General features: G+C 40.1%; 1 long non-coding RNA gene across 4 annotated transcripts in view; it reads right to left on the bottom strand.

Moving 5' to 3' along the window:
• LOC105356685 (uncharacterized) overlaps window positions 1-19,000 on the bottom strand; it is a 52,930-nt gene that overhangs the window by 22,277 nt on the left and 11,653 nt on the right. For 2 of the 4 annotated variants that reach the window (XR_013652414.1, XR_013652415.1), the window contains exon 3: window positions 11,263-11,340. This is a non-coding gene — a long non-coding RNA (uncharacterized LOC105356685). Of the gene's footprint in view, window positions 1-448; window positions 1,862-5,803; window positions 7,318-11,262; window positions 11,341-19,000 lie in introns of those variants that run through there. The other 2 variants (XR_002872384.2, XR_013652416.1) reach the window with 2 other exon arrangements.

Genomic DNA, 19,000 nt, shown 5'->3' with positions numbered 1-19,000 from the left:
AGAAATTTAAACTCACATTTGATATGACCTGAAATATTTTCCAATGTTAATACAATTGCGCTAGCTTCGAGATGATATTACAAGATTCAGATTCAAGAAATATGCATGGTATTAAATCCTCAGAAAAGTGAACATTTGTGGTGATAGTTGCGCAATAAAAAATTTGTTTAAATTACCTTTAAGAGAAAAAAGAGATAGTTTGAAGATCACACTCCTTTATTTACTGGATAATTTATCTTTCATTGTGCTTTTCTAATTTTATGTTTTCCATCGTACTCCGAGCTCCTAATTCCAGTTTAAAATCTCCTTTTTTTTGTTTTCCACGAGGATGCTCCGAGGTCAGGTAAACATATGGCAGTGGTGAAACGCCTTCCATTCAACAATAAATGACGTAGTGAAGTGTGATTATCTTCTCCCTTGAAATCCTACTGTTGAGTAACATCCTTAGTATTGCATCTGCCTCCATATTAATCAGATTAAAGTCCCCAAACCCTAATCCCTGTTTACCGATGGCTCTGTTTTTGTACCATAATCTGATGTTCTTTTATTTCCCAGAGATTAAATGGACTCACGGCAGATGAGAGAAATTTGGAGTTCTGTTGATGCACAGGTTGTTTACTGGAAAAAAAAAAATCACAATGGATTTCAGTAAACACAAACAGGTGCGATGAAGTGGAGGGCTCTACTTTTGCATATAGTTGAGTAAAGTAAATAAAATTAAAAATGCTGTACAAGTCTGTTCATTTAATTTGGTTTTCTTTTGTTGTACTGTTGCTCAAAACGGACCTTTGGCTGTGCAGTTTTTTATTCTTAGAAAGCTTAAAAAAATCTACAAATATTGTTGAAAACCCTTTTTGCCTTCACAGCTTTGAATTAAACTAATTAAGGTTTTATATGACAAAAATGTGAAAATAGAGATGATGTAGTGGTCAAGACAGCACTGAACTTTTTTCTGTGACCTTACATTCAGATAATGTTATGCCATTTGATTTGAGCGGATGTGCAGCTTTCACCAGCTGCTCTTTTTCCCATGAACCAAAACAACAAAGAAAAAGGGCAGGGTTTGTCTCAACTCTGACACAATCCTCTTACTATTTTGCCACACAAAAGTCTTGAAAGCAAAGCAGATACCTGGTTGGTATCTGGATGTTTGCGGTGTAAGAAAGATCACTAGTCCTGATCAGTGTGTGGATCCTGACCCTCTCAGGCTTCGTTAAAGTGAAGGTGAAGTGGCTTTCATCTCCAGTCGGTGATGTTCATTAGCTCTGGCTTCCACATTAAAATTAGGACAGGAGGGTGACACCATTATAGTGAGATTCACTCTTTTCAACACGTCTGTTTGGCTCCTTTGCCATGCACACACACTCAGATACACAGTGCTCTGTCATAATTGATCTTCTTTGCTCTTTGCACAAATTTATGTGATTGCTGGAAAGCGTTTTTTAAAACTTGTTCATCTAACAGAATAAAAACTCTAGCACTCATTCGATTTAAAGATTGTTTTCCAGGAGTTACTATGAATTCAAACATAGTCAAAATCTGAAACAAAACTAAATCCATAAAAACTTCATCCCTTTGATAAAAATCTGTCACGTTACTGGAGCATGAAAGCCCGCCGTTGGTGTAACACTTGCTTGGCTGATCCTCCTGATGTGTTGAGTACTACTTCAGTGTATCCGTCTGAGCAGAGGTCTTTAACAGCCATGAATGCCAACTATGGGGGGAGGCAGGGCAGGCCAAGCGTAACCACGGCAGCCCAATGTCCTTGGCTCCTTGGCGGCCTTCACCTCACACTCCCTGCACAGTAGATTTTATGGCTAATTTCCGGCAATTTATCCTGGCACTTTCAGAAGAGAGATTCCTGCGGGAATAATGTGCATAATTTGCATAAATCATCCTGATAGAATGCATATCAGCGTGTGACTCCCCCCTGTCTGATTCTCCAGCATTTACTTTGTAATCAGAACTGACTCTTTTCCACCAACGAATGCACGACAGCAAAAAAGAGGGGAGTCAGACTTTTGGTTGGTGAATGAAACAGAAATAAAGACCCAGAAGAGTTTTCGTGTCTGCTCTCCAAAAGCCACAGTTCAGCAAAAAACCTCACGATCCAGGAGGCAAAGTTTAGTCAGCAATTCTCTCTTCAACTCCTGCTTTGGAGAGCGATTGCATTAGATCAGGTTCTTCATTTGAACTCCTTTTAGTGGGTCTGCAGGCCTTTTTTCCCCCCGCAAAGGCTCCTATGTAAGCAAACAACTGTCTGAGGGGAAGAGACGAGGGTCAGTGAGAGGCTACCCCCCTCTTGCTGTGATCTAATCTGACATTCAGTGAGAACGTGCATAGCCTCTTGGAGTGCCTTCCTCAAAGTTATGATCTGCGTCAAATCAACCTCATTAGTGGGCAGAGTGAGATGAGAGACAGACAGGGAGAACAGAAAGTGGATTTTGGATTTCAGTGCATGCAGAGACATAAAGGTGTGTGGGCCTGATGGGGATGCAGTGCAGCAGAAGATATACGGTGGGTTCACTAATCTAAGTCGACACGCAGACAGAACACAGTTGCTCGTGGAACAAACGATGCACCCCGTGCATGGTTTTTGAGCTGATGGACAGTAAAAGTGAACGTGTGCGCCATTGTTTGGCCGAATTGTTACATTCTACCCAACAAGGTCCTTCAACTGGCCTTCATCCCAGACTGTGAAGATCTCAGATGGTATGACTGGTGACAACGGGACAGTTGTCTGCTGAGTGGACGTTAATCACAATAATACAGGGCAGACCGATCACGACTCACTGATCAAGCGCTTAATGACATGCTTGCCATAACCAACCCGCTGCTGAGGGATTCACACACCAAGACTAGCTCTTTTGTGGGGGCAGGAGGAGGACATCGGTTATGAGGCTGGTGCACAGCCATCCAGACAATAATTACTCGATGACTGTGGTCACATTAGGTATCAGTCAAAGTAGATTAATTTCGACTGATAGCATTGGTTCCTCCTAAATGCAGATTTTCTTAATAAGAGTGAAATTGTCTCACTGAGAGGGTGGTGGACTATGAGGTCTGCTGTATGGGGGTAAGTTCAATTATTTATCTGGAGTGACAATGTCTCCTTCTTCACATGAGCCAAGCTGTATTTTTGAATAACAGCCTAGAATTAACACACAAATGTGTTTTCCCAGGTCCTCTGATCCAGCGTGGGTTTGTATGCCGAGAACGTATGCACTGGCACAAATGAGGCTGTGTGTGATAAGGGTAGGCCTTTCAGTAAATACCCAGAGACCCCAAGAATTACCCAGAGCACAGAGGACAGCATCTGTTTGTGTGCTTGTGCCGAGCAAACAAGGCAATTTAGAGAACACCAAGGGAGCTGCTAATAAACACAACCTTATTCCCCCTTCTACCTGCACCTGGCTCTGAATATTACAGTGCCACAGCAAGGATACACGTCTGTCTTAGTATATCTGTGTGTGTGATGCAATGCCAAATCCTGCTTGACCCGACGGCAAGCGCTGCGTGTGCGTTTTTTTTTCCAAACTTGCATGTGAAAGGGGAAGCGTGCCACGTGTGTGCAACCATTCATCATTCTGCAGCGAGAGGCCTGCCAGAGCTGCTGGGTAACGGCAGGTCTGCGCCCCGTCACATGCTGGTGTCTTTTGTCTGTCCGGTCAAAGTGATGCCAACTTGTCTATCCTGGACATATGGCACAGAAGCAGCACTTTGCCTCTCACAAAGGTGAGTGAATTCAAAGAAACTGGGGTACAAACTGTAGTTTCTCTGTTAAGTTAACAAAAAGAAACCCACAAACACTTAAAAATCTAACAGCATAAATGTATTTTAAATTCAGTTCAGTTTGTTCTGCCTAGCCTGCAAGTGTAGTGATAAACACATCAGACAGAGACATGCAGCTTTGCAGTGAAGTGCAGTTAATGTGACAACCAGTAAAACCAGACACAAAATGGCCGTCCAGTGCTATACCCCGCTTTGGCCTTCACTTCAAATCTCACTGCAAAACCTGGCCTGGGAGTGAAGCTTTTCAAGGTTTTATACGTGAAATTCATTTTAAAAAATTCGATCGGACTTTTTGAAGACCCACTCCGATGAAAATCTTGTTATTGGTGTTTTTAACATGTTCTTGTGGCAATTTTGTCACGATTGAGGACATGTATAAAGAAAATTAGGCTCCAAATTGTATTTCTGAGTATTTTGTTATTCAAATTGTTGTGAATCAGAAGCAGACAAAAAAATTTTGTTGGAAAATGCTTGTAGTTGTGTTGTAGAAGCTACTATGGCTGCCCACAAGCTCCCTTCTCCGTTCCATTCAGATGCATCCACTTGTCGACAAATAGATCCATGTACGTCTTCGTTTTCCTCATCTGAGCTGGCGTTTAGCTCAAAACTGTAGGCTGGATAGCTTCAATATTGCATGTTAGGTTGGGGTTGTTAAGGACTCTAAGTTAGTGGGAGTGTGTGCAAATAAACAGGTGATGAAAAGCGGGGGCAGGCTTGCTCCGTGTCAACATTTTTGATGAACTAGTGTTGCTCTTCAGAAACTATGTCCTAGAAAACACCATATTTTTTTATTTTTGCTGAAAACTTCATAATAATTCAAAGACCATGGGGAATACTTTTAGAAAAGATCAAAAGGTGAAACTCCAACAACTTGATATCAGCGACATCCACTGATGTTCTGTCACGGTGGTGGCATCATGACATGTTCACTGATTAAAGGTTTCTATCGTCTTTCATTTCCACCAAAACCGGTCAATGTCCTGGTTTTTCCAGTCATATCCTGATTACCTGAATCTGGTGTGTTCCTCCACCGACAAGCAGCAAAGATGGGTACAAGGAAAATTAAAGCAGGACAACCCCCTTTAAAATCAATGGACTTCAAGCTGCCTTCTTCCCTCATCATATACCTGGCAGCCTACGACAGCACTTAACTTTCTAAGAGCCATCAAACCAAGAACATCCTGAAATAAAAGGATGGAAAAAATAAGTGTAAAAGAGGAGATTCATTTGAGTTATTACATTGATTAGATTTCCAGAATGCTAATTAAAAGATGTTAGGACATGGGCTCAGCCAAGGATCAGTGGGTGCTAATGAGGACCAATAGGCTTCTGTAATCTGTGCCATAATGAGAATGGTTGAAATGTAAAGTTTGCAGGGAGGCGAGCTGGGAGGCAGAGAGATGGGAGGGTGGAGGAAGGCCGGCCACGTTGTCATTTCAGCCAGTTATGGTGAGGATTCACAGCCGATGGGAGTGAAAATAAAATGAGGGAAAGCAGAGATATTCAATTACACTGAAAGGAAATTTGCACAGTAAAAATATTTTATTATTAGGTAATTAACAGGCTGGTTTAACGGCTGAAGGTCACATGCACTCTTGTCTGGCATTACGACAGGGGCCATTCTAACAAGCCAATATCCTTTAATGGGAAACCAGTTATCTCAAAGCACTGCTCCTTCACTTTCTGCTGCTCTCTTGTGTAATTCATGGTTAACAGGAAAAAAGTTTTACATTCAATCTAAAAAAGTGGATTTTGTCCGTTTTTACTGTTAACTAAAAGTTAAGTCTGTTATATTTATAAATGGTAAAATTAACTGCATACATTCAGTTGACAAACGAGTTTATTGATAAATTGAATGAAACCATGAAAGCTTTACATTTGGTAAGGCAGAACTTGCTAAGATTTCAATTATCACTAGTTTGTAGACTTCAGAGGTCGCTAACATTTAACCCCTTGATGTCTATTGATGCAAATATGCATCAAACCATATAAGCTCAACTATAACCTTGATTTTCCATTTACTTGAACGCAAAAGCGCAAGTGAAATGTTTGTTCTTTGATAGCTGGAAGCACCAACACCAAAAAAGCCGTTCTGGCCAGTTTCATGGGTCAATCCCAGCGAAAGCCACTGAGACACCATTTAGATAATATATATCATGTATTACATTAAGTCATTCATTAATAAATATTTTAATAAATGAATAATAAATATGTTATATTTTTCTTTATGTAACAATTTTAATGTATTTTATTTTGACAGCAGCAAATACAACTTCCTTTCAAAATAAAATCCACTCTGTGTTAAATGAGATCATTCCGTAGCAGCAGATTTTTCTTAAATTTAAAAAAATACAAAAAAGCTAAGTTTTACATGGCATTTACTATGGTTGTCAATTTGGTGCCCTGTCCCCCTTTTTGTCCTTTTACTACTGATTATAAATGTGAAAACGTTTGTGTAGAATCCTTTTTTTTATATCATAACTGTCAGCATTTTTCTTCAAAGCCAAACATCTGCAAGGGAGGAATAATAGCCTCAGGTTGCAGACCCCTGTACTCAATCGTTGCTTTCTCTTTTAGTTTAACAGCTCTCATTTGTAAATTGCTTCAACTCGAATTCGCTGATCCATCTAAATACAGAGGGAGGGATGATTATAAACACGGTTTAAGAGGAGGAATCAATCTGAAGCCAAAGAAAATGACAGAATAATACACAGCAGATGGTTAAGGAGTCAACTGAAATTAAAGAGGTTGTTACTTATTCAGAGGATGATCGTCTTCAGAAAATGGGTCCTACTGACAGGTACACATCTGAATGACAACAAACAGCCATAATCAGCTGGCTAATTCATCACAATAATGAGCTGTGTTGACATCAGGCTGGTAAATACTTGATCAGAATGTTGGCGGCTCACCTGGCTTAGTGCTTACAGCTTCAGGTGCGTAAAAGCCCTTCTATCACATGTGCATCATGCTTACAGTTTATCGCTTCAGTGTTTTGGGAATTGTAAGAATTTAGCTTCTGAAAGAGACACGTGTGTTCTTGCATTTGAATACCTGGTGTTTGCACAGCAAGCTGGCAGCAGGTACTTGTTTGTGGTTTAGTTCAAATCTAACATGTGGTTGAAATGAATGCAAAGAACAACAAAAATGGGAAGACTAGATGAAAAAATCAGCAAAGTATTATGGGAATCTAGACAAACACTGACAAATCTTAAAATAATATGGACAGATATTTTTTCATTGAGAAAAATAGACTGAAAAATTAATTATAATAAGAAAACATATCAATGAAGTCTTCAAACTTTTTTCATTGGCGATGACAAACGGCAGCAAAAGGCATCATGTTTAAATGTGTTTAACCAAGCTTAGGGCCTAATATCCAACCAGCCTTATGGTGCAGAATGAAAATTGCAGCGGTAGTATGACAATGCTGATAGGCTATAAAACCATGTCATTTAATACCCCCACTCAGTCCTCCCCCTTGTGTGGCTCTGCAGTCCACCCACCATTAAGTCGATTCATCACCTGTTAAGAGAAGACCGTGAGACAGATCAAGTCTATCATTCTCTCTTTAGGATGTGGTTGGTGCTCTGATGATCATGGATGTTAACGCAGAGGCCATCCAAACACAGAGCCTTCAATAAAACAAAGCTAATTCATCAGATTTACACAGATTTAAAATATAAAATCGGTTTGAACTTGTTTTCATTAAGGTGTTATGCTTAAAATGACCTCTGGAAAGGGCTTCACATTTGCATTGTTGGTCGGGGCTCCTATGATGAAAAACGTCGGGCACATATTTCACTCAGCCTGTCAAACCCACTCACACCCCTTTGCAGGAAACTTCATTCCACTGCTTCACTACAGTGAATCTGATGAAGCACAAAAAAGGCCGTTCAGACACAATCCTAATAGAGAAATATAGTGGGTTTCCTTATATTTATTTTTTATTTTGCTAAAATTCAATTTGACTCCAAAAGATTGAATATGAAGTCTTCTTAAAGGTTGTTTAGTCTTTTTGACGCTAGTCCAGCTCCAGATTTATGCAATCACAGGCTTGTTAGGAAGATTTCTCTGGTTTATTGACAGTGATGTGCACTGGGGTTTGGCAGATGTGACATGAAGTGGAGTTCTGTGACACCACCTCGCAAAAGCAATTAGAGATCCATACTCCCAGACAGGACAGGACTTTGCACTTTGGTAGAGGGATACAAGCTTTTTTAATGCTTTTATTAACATGACATGCAAGTCCTATGGTTTGTATTCAGATGACAGTCATCACCAGAAGAGGTTGCAGCAATCAGGGAAACTGTGCTCTACTGACAAGTCGGGACATCAAAACCCATTTTCCAAGCGATCGGATTGGGAACTATGAGAGATTTTAAAAGGCTGACCCCCTCCCTCCAATACACACAATTCACAGGACCTAACTAAAATCACACCATGTATCAGACAATGCTGTGGCAGCTGTAAGGAAGCAGAGCTGGATGGTTAATTAGAAATGAGTCAGTTTCAGTTGAGCAGGCTCAAACACACACACTTACTCCCCAGCATTAAATGAACGTCAACTGGCTAAAGTAATTAGTTCAGTCTATTAATTACTATAATCACCCATTATCATGTTGGCCTTCATTTTGAACATGCTTCATGGATGTAACGAGCCTGTAGTGACACCGTTTCTAGAGGTTGCTCACAGCCCGAGTGCTAATTTTGTCGTAATTAAAAGGATAAAGCTGTGACATTTACTTTCATCTCTATAACTTTTTTTATAGCACTCGATTAGAATTTTTTTTAAAGCTGCTTATACAATGTTTTGTATCCCAAATTCACAGGGAAAAATCTGCATTTTGACTACATGAATTTGTGAGCTTGCTTTTTTTGCAGACCTCCAATGAAAATGGTGTATTCTGTGTTTTTTAAACATTCTTGTAGCATTTTTACCTGTGATGTAGGACATACATAAAGAACATTTTGTCTAAAATTGCATTTCTGAGTATTTCTCTCAATGTGAATCAGGAGCAGATGGAAAAATGCCATTGGAACAATCTCTTTTAAATGTAGTAGCTAGAATCAGCTGGCCACAAGCTCCCAACTCCACTTCATTCTGATGCATCTGCTTTTAGACAAATTGATCCATGTACGTCTTTGTTTCCTCGTCCGAGCTGGCATCTGACTCAGACCTGTACAGCTGAAAAGCTCCTTTTCACACCATTTTTGTTGCACCAGTAATGTTAGGTTGGGGTTGTGATGGGCTGCAAACAAGCAGCCCCTCACCTGTGTAAACAGATGGATGATGGGGTATGGGGCAGGCTTACAGTCCCACCAACAACTTAGAGGTGAATTTATAACGAACTACTGCTGTTCTGCAGAAACTATGGCCTGGAAAACAACAAAAAAATAGTCATAATTAAAAGACCATTAGGAACGCATTTACAATGGCTCAAAAGATGATCGGAGTGGGACTTTAAGAACCCCCATTTAAAGAGTTCATCTGTTTATAGAATTTACATTTTACCCATTTTGGTCAACAAATGTAAAAAAAAAAAAAAAGATACATTTCTCCAATTTTTCCTCATCTATATCTACATTATGATGCTGACCATGTCCTCAGCTCTGGCTTTTTGTGATGAAATAAGACCAGGCCTGAAGAGATGGAGGTGGAGCGAGGTAAACAAGACGGCCCTGCTCCCCAGCTGTGAAGGTGACACGGGGAAGCTACACGCAGAACAAGCCCTTTTGATTAATCACAGGATATTTACTAGCTCAGATCTAATCACAGACCGCAGGATCACAGGCTACATCATACACGGCCCAGGAATTTACACAGCAGAGTTAACCTGTCACCTGCCACTGTCCTTTCCTTACATCCATAAACACAGTGTGTGGGTCCACCTGCAAGTATGCACTAAAAGCAAGCGGCATGCTCCAAAAAGTGATTGTTTTATATCCGAAGGCAAGAATATAACCTGCAGTAAGATACTCAACACATGTCGCTTGATATAAAACCTTATGGCAAAGGGGAGAAAGAGCTATTTATCTCAAGGTGGCCCGTTAATGGGACGCAGGAACATGAGGAGCTTCCCCGCATTGTAAGCTGCAGCGTCAGGCTCAGTGGGCCGTCATGGCAGCCTGCAGCAGCTTGATTGTCATTTCCTGAGGAGAACATGTAACCCAAAGACTAATCCAAAGATTACAAGTGAAAAAGGATTATGCAATTGTGAGCTCTGATGGTTTATGACTTCTGTAATCAATTTGACATTCAGAAGATTGCACATTCAATGGAGACATGTTTTTAGGATAATATCCTTCTTTCTAAGATTAACACTACAGTTGTTTTATGTCCCAGTAAGCTTTAGGATTACTCGATTACAGCACTAATCTCAAATATGAAGGACAAAATTTTTTTTAAATCAACTAAGTAGTTAAGGGGTGATGATGTAAAGCAGCTTTTCCTTCCTTATTTGTGACAGTGAAACACAATTTTTCAATGTCCCTTCATTAAAATCCATGCAGATGGAATTGGCAAATACCAACATAAACATACTTCATTTTATAAAAAAGGATTTCCTTGCAGGTGCTTTAAACAATTTATGGACTTAGAGGGGAAGACTTAAAAAAACAAAACAGAATTTGTAGAAACAAAATCCACTTTTTTGGATCGAGAATTTTGTCCGCATCATGATAATCGTAGTTCAACTATTTTTAGATTTTAAATTTGTAAAAAGAACTGTTGTCAAACAATATGAAATGCATGAAGACATAACCTTTAGTGTGTCCTGGGTCCTGTCCTGTGTCATTAGCACTTCCACAGAAAGAGGCAACCATGGAGGAGCCGCAGCCATGCCGTGTTTATGAGGAAGCCTATTGAGGCTTGTACCACTGTGTCGCCTGGAAAATGTCACTCAATGGGGGGTTGCAGAGTTTGAAAAGGTTCTAAGAAAACACTAACATTTCTAAAAATTAATAAATAAAATGAATATAGAATTTAGATTGTTTTAAAAAGGGGAATAAATGCAAACCAAGAGAGAATCTACATAGCATATCTTCTTTGGATGTGATGAGTCTCTGTTTCATCAGATAGAGCTTCACACACTTGCACTGAATTACAAGTTATCTGGAGAGCCTGAGCTACAGATTGTTCTTGAGCCCCCTCCTGCCACATGAGCCCCGGACAAATGGTCTATTAGAGGAGAGTGTTTTTGTCAGACTCCCTGTCTCCCCCATATTTCCTCACAGTGACGAGTCACATTAGAGGCTGGAGGGAGAGTAATTTCTGTGTCACATCCCTTTAGCCCACCCTCAAAGACAATCACCAACATGAAAGCATTCTCACTAAAAATTAATCACATTTGCCTTTTTAATGCTCATCTCGCTGCCAGGAATTTACAATCATCTTCCAGCTATGCGTTTACAGCAGCTCAGTATCTCTTGTGGTGACAAAGTGATTTCAGGGAGTGTATCGATACTCACATCTGCCCTCCAGCCTTCTCTCTTCAGTGTTGACTCTGCCGCACTTTGAGCGAGGCCCAACTGGCAGGCCGCCATCCACTTCAACACACAGAGATAGTCAATTAGTTCATTAAACCAGTTAAAGACATTTGTAGAGAGAAAATCAACAGAAGCTGCACACAAATAAAATTGTGCCCGTAAAATGTCGCTTTTGGCCGCATTGACTTTACTTTGGATGATGATCCTGATGGAGAATCTTAAAATCTTAAAACCTTGAAAAAGAAAATCATTGTTGAGCGTTACTGTGTAATAAAAACGCTTAAATATGTAATAATTATTACCCTTCGTGATTATTTAAGTCAAGTTGTATCAAGCAAGAACAATAAAATAAACAATAATGAATTAAATAATAGTAAAATGTGGTCCAGCAGATGAGGAGAAAGTTTAAAAGTAGAATAATACTTTTCAATAGAGTAAAAGGAGACATAAAATCCTCCAAGAAATCCATGCATTGTTTGTAAACAAACAGGTCAGTGTTCAGATGGATTTGCCTAATTCCATCACAGATACCAACAATGCCTTAACTCAAAGTTTAAATTTGTAATTTATCTAGTCTGATCCTTCCAACAAAAATGGTTATAAATACATGTTAAAGACGTTTATATTAATGGATTTAACCGTGCAGAATACCCTTTTTCCCTAAAAAAAAAAAAAGGGGGTAAAATAAATGTTAAAAGAAAAAACATGCTAAATCGATGTACCCGTTAAGGAATAAAATCAGTTGTTAAATGTTATAACGTTTGTTACATATAATAAAGTGTTTAATATATGTTTTTTTAAAGCTATGCTTGCACTTTTTTGAGGAAACCTTTGTTGTTTAAAGTACAAATATTCACAGTTTTGTTTACAAAACTTCCATCTTTTCTCAGTTGGAAGTGCTAGTCATGCAAAAACGTTTTTTCAGACCAAATTAAATTGTGGTTTTTGAAACCAAACCAAAAAATATAAATGTATAATATGTATTCAAATCATTCTAAAAGAGAGTAATGCTCTGCCACAAAGTTTTAAATATTGCTTTAGGGACCTAACGTTAAGATGTAAAAAAAAAATACAAATTTCAGAAATTACTTTTTATGCAATAGTGTGAAGTTTTCAATATCCATGTAAATAAGTCTTCATTACTTAACTTATCCGATTTTAAAATAACCCTGAACTGTGTCCCAGCTCTGTAGACACAGGCCTCCTCTGCCATCAAATATTCAGACAGACTTGTGATTCCTTGTGAGCGAGAAGCCCTGTAAAAATGACTGGAAAACAAAACACTTGTGGTAAAACAATGTTTTGAGGACATTCTGTCAGATTTCCCTCTTTTCTACAGATTTCATCCCTGAGCTGTTGTGGCGTAAATGCTTTAAAACACTTTGACATAACATGTCCTGTCCAGAGACCAACAGCTTCTGAATTATGAATCTGCAGTATGTTCCCAACAGCTGTCATCCTGTAATATGCTTCATCAAGGCTTTGAATCCCATCTTCAAAGTTCATTTGAAGATATCTGCACAATTTCTTTAATTTACACCGTCATTGCCGTCCCAATTAATAAGAAATTACGGACGTCCAAGGTAACAGCAGGCTTTTGTGAGTGGACAAGACATGAAAACAAAGTCTGGGCCATCCTCCATGCCTGCTGCTCCTGCTTTTTTATATTTAATTCAGAGGCTGTGTATTTCTTTATGTTTGCAACATCTGCTTGCTCCCTGTGCCAGCTCCCTCCGTCAGCCCCCCTCTGTTCAAGAATTCTTGTCCGGACCCCTAAGAGCCCCTGACATCACGGCACCGGCTGCTGCTCAAACTCCACTGGACCGAACACAAAGGGACAGGTGCCCACATGTTCCCTATTTACTGAACTCACAAAGCAAGTTCATCTTCTGCAAGAAGCTTAGAGCCCTGGTGCTGGAGGGAGACAGGTGCACTCATAATTCCCCTTATCAAGAAGAAAACCAGGGTAGTTCTGTTGTTTAAACTCTTTATTAAAAACATTTTCTATTTTCAAGCAGAATATCAGCAAAAAAAGTTTGTAATTACCGGTAGCAATTTTTTTCATCCATTCATTCATCTTCTAAACTTGATTTGTCCCTTTCATGGGGCTGCCGGAGCCTATCCTGGCCACTCGTGAGCAAAGGCAGGCGACAACCTGGACAGTTCGCTAGTCTGTCGCAGGGCCACAATCACACACCCATGCACACTCACATTCACACCTAGGGACAAATTAAAGCAACCGATTAACCTATGAAGCATGTATTTGGACGGTGGGAAGAAGCCAGAGTTCCGAGAAAACCCACGCATGAACGGGGAGAACATGCAAACTCCATACAGAAAGGTCCCCCATTGGTGTTCCGTTTCAGGTCCCCCAGCCGGGATTTGAATCAGGGGACTTTCTTGCTGTGAGCGCCAACCACTGCTCCACCGTGCAGCCAATTTTTTTAAGGTCTATTTTCCAGGTTTAGTTAGCAACCTCTAAAGGTGTCACTTCTTTTGGTTTCCCTGTTTATTTAAGTTTATAAAATTTGTGGCAAGAAAAAAATTTTGAAACAATAGGAAACATTTCTTTTTACATTTACATTATTTTCTTAAAAATAAAATTGTGTATTTTACCACAAACCAAGTGGACCACAGAATCATTTTCTGATATTTTTCTGTTACATTGATGTCACCATGGGTTCTTATGGGTTAAACAGATTTTTTTTAAACTCTTTGACATTCTGTTTGAAGAGTGTCTGTGGACATACTTTAGACTAATGTAATAGCAAAGTTTTTTTTTAAATCAATTGTTTTTTTTGTTTTTGTTTTTTTCAAATAAAATAGCGAACGAGTTCGCCTTTCAGGCAGCCAAAACTCTGCAGTCTTTCCCCCCCCTAGGGCGGTAGTTAATTAACTCACCTGTTCAGCGTTCTATTTAAGTCCAGGTGTGCAGCCGTTCATTCTCTTTCTTACCGCAGCGCTGCATTCGTCGCACCACCCTCCTCCCCGGCTTCCACCTGTGGGCTCCGTCGGGGTTTCTTACCCTAAAGTTTATGGAAATTATCTCATGGAATTGTACGGAGCCTTATGCCAATCAAAGTTTCTTAATGCCAACTAAGATGTAAATTAAGTATGTAAAAATAAATGTATTCTACTGCAAGAGTTTTGTCTGACTGAAACTCTGATATAAGCAATCCAATAGAATTGCCTCCAAGATATGTCAAAGGCCAACCCCCTCCCCAATTATCCTAATGAATATATTAGAAAGGGGGACAAACTGTAACCAGTTTGGGAACACCACCCCAACCATTTGCCCTCCTCAAGAATAAAGCTCCAGGCCTACAGCAGTCGCAGAGGTACCTCAAGGAACAACCCCCCCCTGGCTCAGCCACCCCACGCAGAGAGGGGAGCCAAATGGGTGTTACCCCCAGGAGTAAGGTTTGCTGCCTCCCCACACCTCCAAGCATCATGCCTTTAGGGGGAACTCTGGCAAGGGCTGAACTGGTCTGAAATGCTGAAAGGACAAAATCCCCCAGAAAGGTCCACACTTCATTCTGGTGGTAGACCCCCACAACTCCATGAAATCTACAACCCCCACCCATGAGGGGAGTTTTTCCACTTACTTGGCAAAGTTGTACAGAAATTTGTATTTATTTTTATTTAACCCTTCTAAAAATGTATTTTGTTTTTGGTGTTTCCACGGTAATATGTAATGTTACAACTCTTTCAATTTTGTAAAATGTAATTTCTCACTTCTTTGCAGTTATTGACTGAATGGAACTTGTTTAATTGCATTCAGTGGACATTACCCACACTTTTAGTGTTGGTTAATGAGCTGGGAATTCTTAAATGAATTTGATTTAGATGCATTGAATTTATATTAAAATAACTTAAGTGGAATCCAGTTCTGTTCTCTGACTCTCTTCCCACCTTCTTGAGCTCTCTCCTCACCCCTTGCGTCGCTTTTTCTATTCAAAGATGCAGTTCTGGGGCCTGTTTCAGAAAGGAGGTTAAGTGTAAACTCTGAGTGCGTCAACCCTGAAATCAGGGAAACCCTGGGTTTTCCGTTTCAGAATGGGAGGTTTGTTAAACCAGAGAAAGCAGAGTAAGTCAAACCCGTTTCTGAAAGAGAGGTAACTTCTACTCGGAGTCAGTATCCATGGTTACTTATGCTGTGAACCTAATCTGGTCGGGAGCAGGTTTTATTCTCCAAACTCAAAGTTTCTGCCGGTCCCCTCCCCTTTTTAAAGACGAAGCGGTACGTTTCGCTTTAACCTTCATTGCCCACATGTCCGTCACACAGAGACGGTCTAAGTGACAAGAATGGCTTGTCCTTTTTTGGAGGACCCAACAGACGAGGAGGCTGCATTAATTCGTAGAAAATTATATTTACCTCGTACGAGGATTTTGAGAAGACTCGATTTTTTTTTTTCACTTTTAGCTGCTGCCATGTTCTTTTAATTCCTGCAGGATTGCATCTACGTGAAAATGAAATCAGGGACACTGAATTAGATTAATGTAACAATTACTTTTTGGAAACACAATTTTCTAGCACTGATTACTTTCTTAATCCCGTATAAACCTATACCACTTGATTAATACAAGGGTAGTGTTGCAGTGTGTGTGCTGAGCGGGGTGCGATCCACGAGAGACAAGGGGAGGGGCGAGTGCAGGTGCAGATGGGGGGGGGGGGGGGTGAGCACGGAGCAGAGGTGTGTGCGGGGATATATATTGTGTGTTCGGAGGACGGAGCACTTAGTTAAATAAAGAGAAGGTGTCATTCCCAGAATAACTGTTTTGGAGTCATTCTTAATCCGCTCTGGAGGTTGAGGGTTTCGAACGGGAAGTGAACCCCGAAGGAGAATTCCCTTCAGCCCTGAAGGAAATCTCCCCTGCGTTCTGACCACGGTCGGAAAGACGAGAGAAAAGAAAGGAGAAGTCTTCGCGCAGCGAAAGGTTCAACAGTAGACAAAAGTTCACTTTTAAAAACACAATTGCATGTATTAATATTAAACTGACCAAGAGGGGAAGGTAAACAAAAAAGTCCTCTAAACATTACCGACGTTAAATGCATTTTCCCACAGATTGGTTCTGTACACTATGCAGCATTTCATGCATTTACACCAGGAATAACACTTCAAAAGTACACCGAAATATCGCCATTTTTATTTCACTCCTTACGCTATTTAAAAAGTTATTACAGCCAATATTTTATAACAATGATTTAAATGCAAACTTAGGCATTAACTTGAGCAGCTATGTTTTCCACGCTAACTGTCTGTTTTGCAGATGCAGCGGTGTTGCTTTTCTTCCGTAATATGTGCTCATATTCACTGTAACTCTGCAGCAGCACGTCAAGTTCAGCTGGCGAAAAATATGCAGACCTCTTTTTTTCACGGTTGCCATGGTGACTCGTGATATCTGCGCTCCATTGATAATGGCTTCTTATAGACGCGGTGCGCACGCTCACCTCCGAATCAGTCCACTCAGAGTTGATTGATCTAACTCGGATCAGCTTCTCTGAAACAGAAAACTCAGAGTTGTTAATCTCCCGATTGACCAACTCTGAGTTCAAGTTCAACCTCAGAGTTGGTTGAACCTCCTTTGTGAAACAGGCCCCTGGTGTCTTGCTCCACCTGCTTCTGTTTATCTTTTCTATTTATTCGGCTCTCCTGCTTCTTCTCGTCACCAGATTGTAGACACTTGCAGAGCCAGTCTGTGTTTGGGTTCCTTATAGATGAAGATCTGACAAATGCGTTCCTAATTCCCATCCCAAATGGCAGTAAATAATACTAATGTTAGGACAGACAGGCAGCAAAGAGCCAGAGGAGAAAAGGAAATATTTAATCACAAACATCAAAAGCACACAGTAAGAACACCCCCCACCCCCAAGAAAAAAAAGGAAAGAATAAGAGAGAAATGTGACACAATAAGATCCACAACAGAGCAAAGAATTAAAACATTTTTAAAAGGGTAAAATGCACAGTGTTAGAAACTGTGGTTTAAGGACTCCAATATAGGAGATGGAAACTTGATTTAACTAACTAAATCATGACTGAGCAAAATTCTGAAGCTTGACAAAATTAAGAAAAGAGAACTGGAAGATCAGACAATGACAAACTGCAAAGCTTTAATGCAATTGGGCAACTACAAAGCAGTTTAATTATTTAGTCATTCACTGTTGTGAAGATTAGAGGATCAGAAATTCTGAAAAGACAACAATAAATGGGCAAAAAAAAAAATGACTTTTTGGAAGAAACTCAAAGAACAAATAAAAAAAGAACAAATCCTCCAAAAGTCAACACATAAAACAATTAAGATGTGGAAAAAAGTTATGAAGAAGTGAATTAATTACAGACTTACAGCAGACTTTTCCCCTCATGTAGAACTTCAAGTTTTTAAGTAATAAGTAAAAAAAGTAGTCAACCAAACTCTGGTTCTCTTTACTAATCAAAGATTAGTAAAGTTATTTTTCAAGAGCCTCTCTCAGTTCTGATACACCATGTTAAAAGAGCTGGTTTTTATGCTCTATAGGAAGAATTAAAAACCCACTCAGATCAAAATTGTGGTTTTGACAATTTCTTGTGGCATTTTCTCAGGAGAACATAAATAGAAAATTAAACTAAACATTACATTTCATAGTATTTCGTTATTTAAATTGTTGCAAAAGCTTTTAGGTGTGATGTGGAAGCAACTAAAAAAAAAAATAAATAAATACACAAGCTCCCTGCTCTGCTACATTCTCATGCATCCGCTTGTAAACGACTAGATTCACGTGTGTCTGTTTCCTCGTCTGAGCTGACATCCGGATCAAAACTCTACAGCTGGATAGCTCCAGTATTGCTCGTCATTTTTGTTGCACCGACAGTGCTAGTTTGGGGGTGCTATAAACAGGTGTGAGAGTGTGTAAACAGATGGGTGATGGCAAGTGGGGTTGGGTTATCTTTGCACCAACATTCCCACCCTCAACTCCGAGGCAAATAAGCTCTACCACTAGATGGAACCAAGATGAATGAGGATTTAATTACTTGTTTCTCAAAATTTATTTAATTTTCTAAAAGTAGATTTGTTAAAAAAATTATGTTAAAAGGGGAATCTTTTTTATACTCCAGATGTAACCTTACTAAAACAGAGAAGCCAGATGTTTGGCTGACCTCACATCACTAGGACCAGCTGATGTGGCAGTGATTGAGATGGATACTGGCAGAGGAAAGTGATCTGGTGGCGTCAAAGGTTCCAATTTTTCCCACTTTTTTCTGGTTTTGCCCCCCCCCTAGTCTGGGCAATCCTGGAAGGCAGAAAAATATGAAGGATGGAGGAGGAGAAATATGTAAACACATAATAATAATAATAATAATGGATTGGATTTATCTGCGCTTTTCAAGACACCCAAAGCGCTTACATTGTGTCCATTATTCATTCACTCCTCATTCATACTTGGTGACGGTAAGCTATGGTTGTAGCCACAGCTGCCCTGGGGCAGACTGACAGAGGCGTGGCTGCCATTTCGCGCCTACGGCCCCTCTGACCATCACCGGGATCATTCATGCACATTCACACACCAGTGGAGCCACACTGGAGGCAAGGAGGGTGAAGTGTCTTGCCCAAGGACACAACGACATTTTGGCTGGTGGGAGCGGGGATCGAACCGCCAACCCTTCGATCATTGGACGACCCGCTCAACCACCTGAGCCACTGTCGCCCATAAAACAGAGACAGGGGGAAGACTGGTCAGTTG

The sequence above is a fragment of the Oryzias latipes genome, chromosome 20, assembly GCF_053564925.1.
Source record: "Oryzias latipes strain Hd-rR chromosome 20, Olatipes_Hd-rR_3.1".
NCBI classification, from domain to species: Eukaryota; Metazoa; Chordata; class Actinopteri; order Beloniformes; family Adrianichthyidae; genus Oryzias; species Oryzias latipes.
Note: the sequence above shows the minus strand (reverse complement) of the source record. Positions and strands in the feature narration are given on the sequence as shown.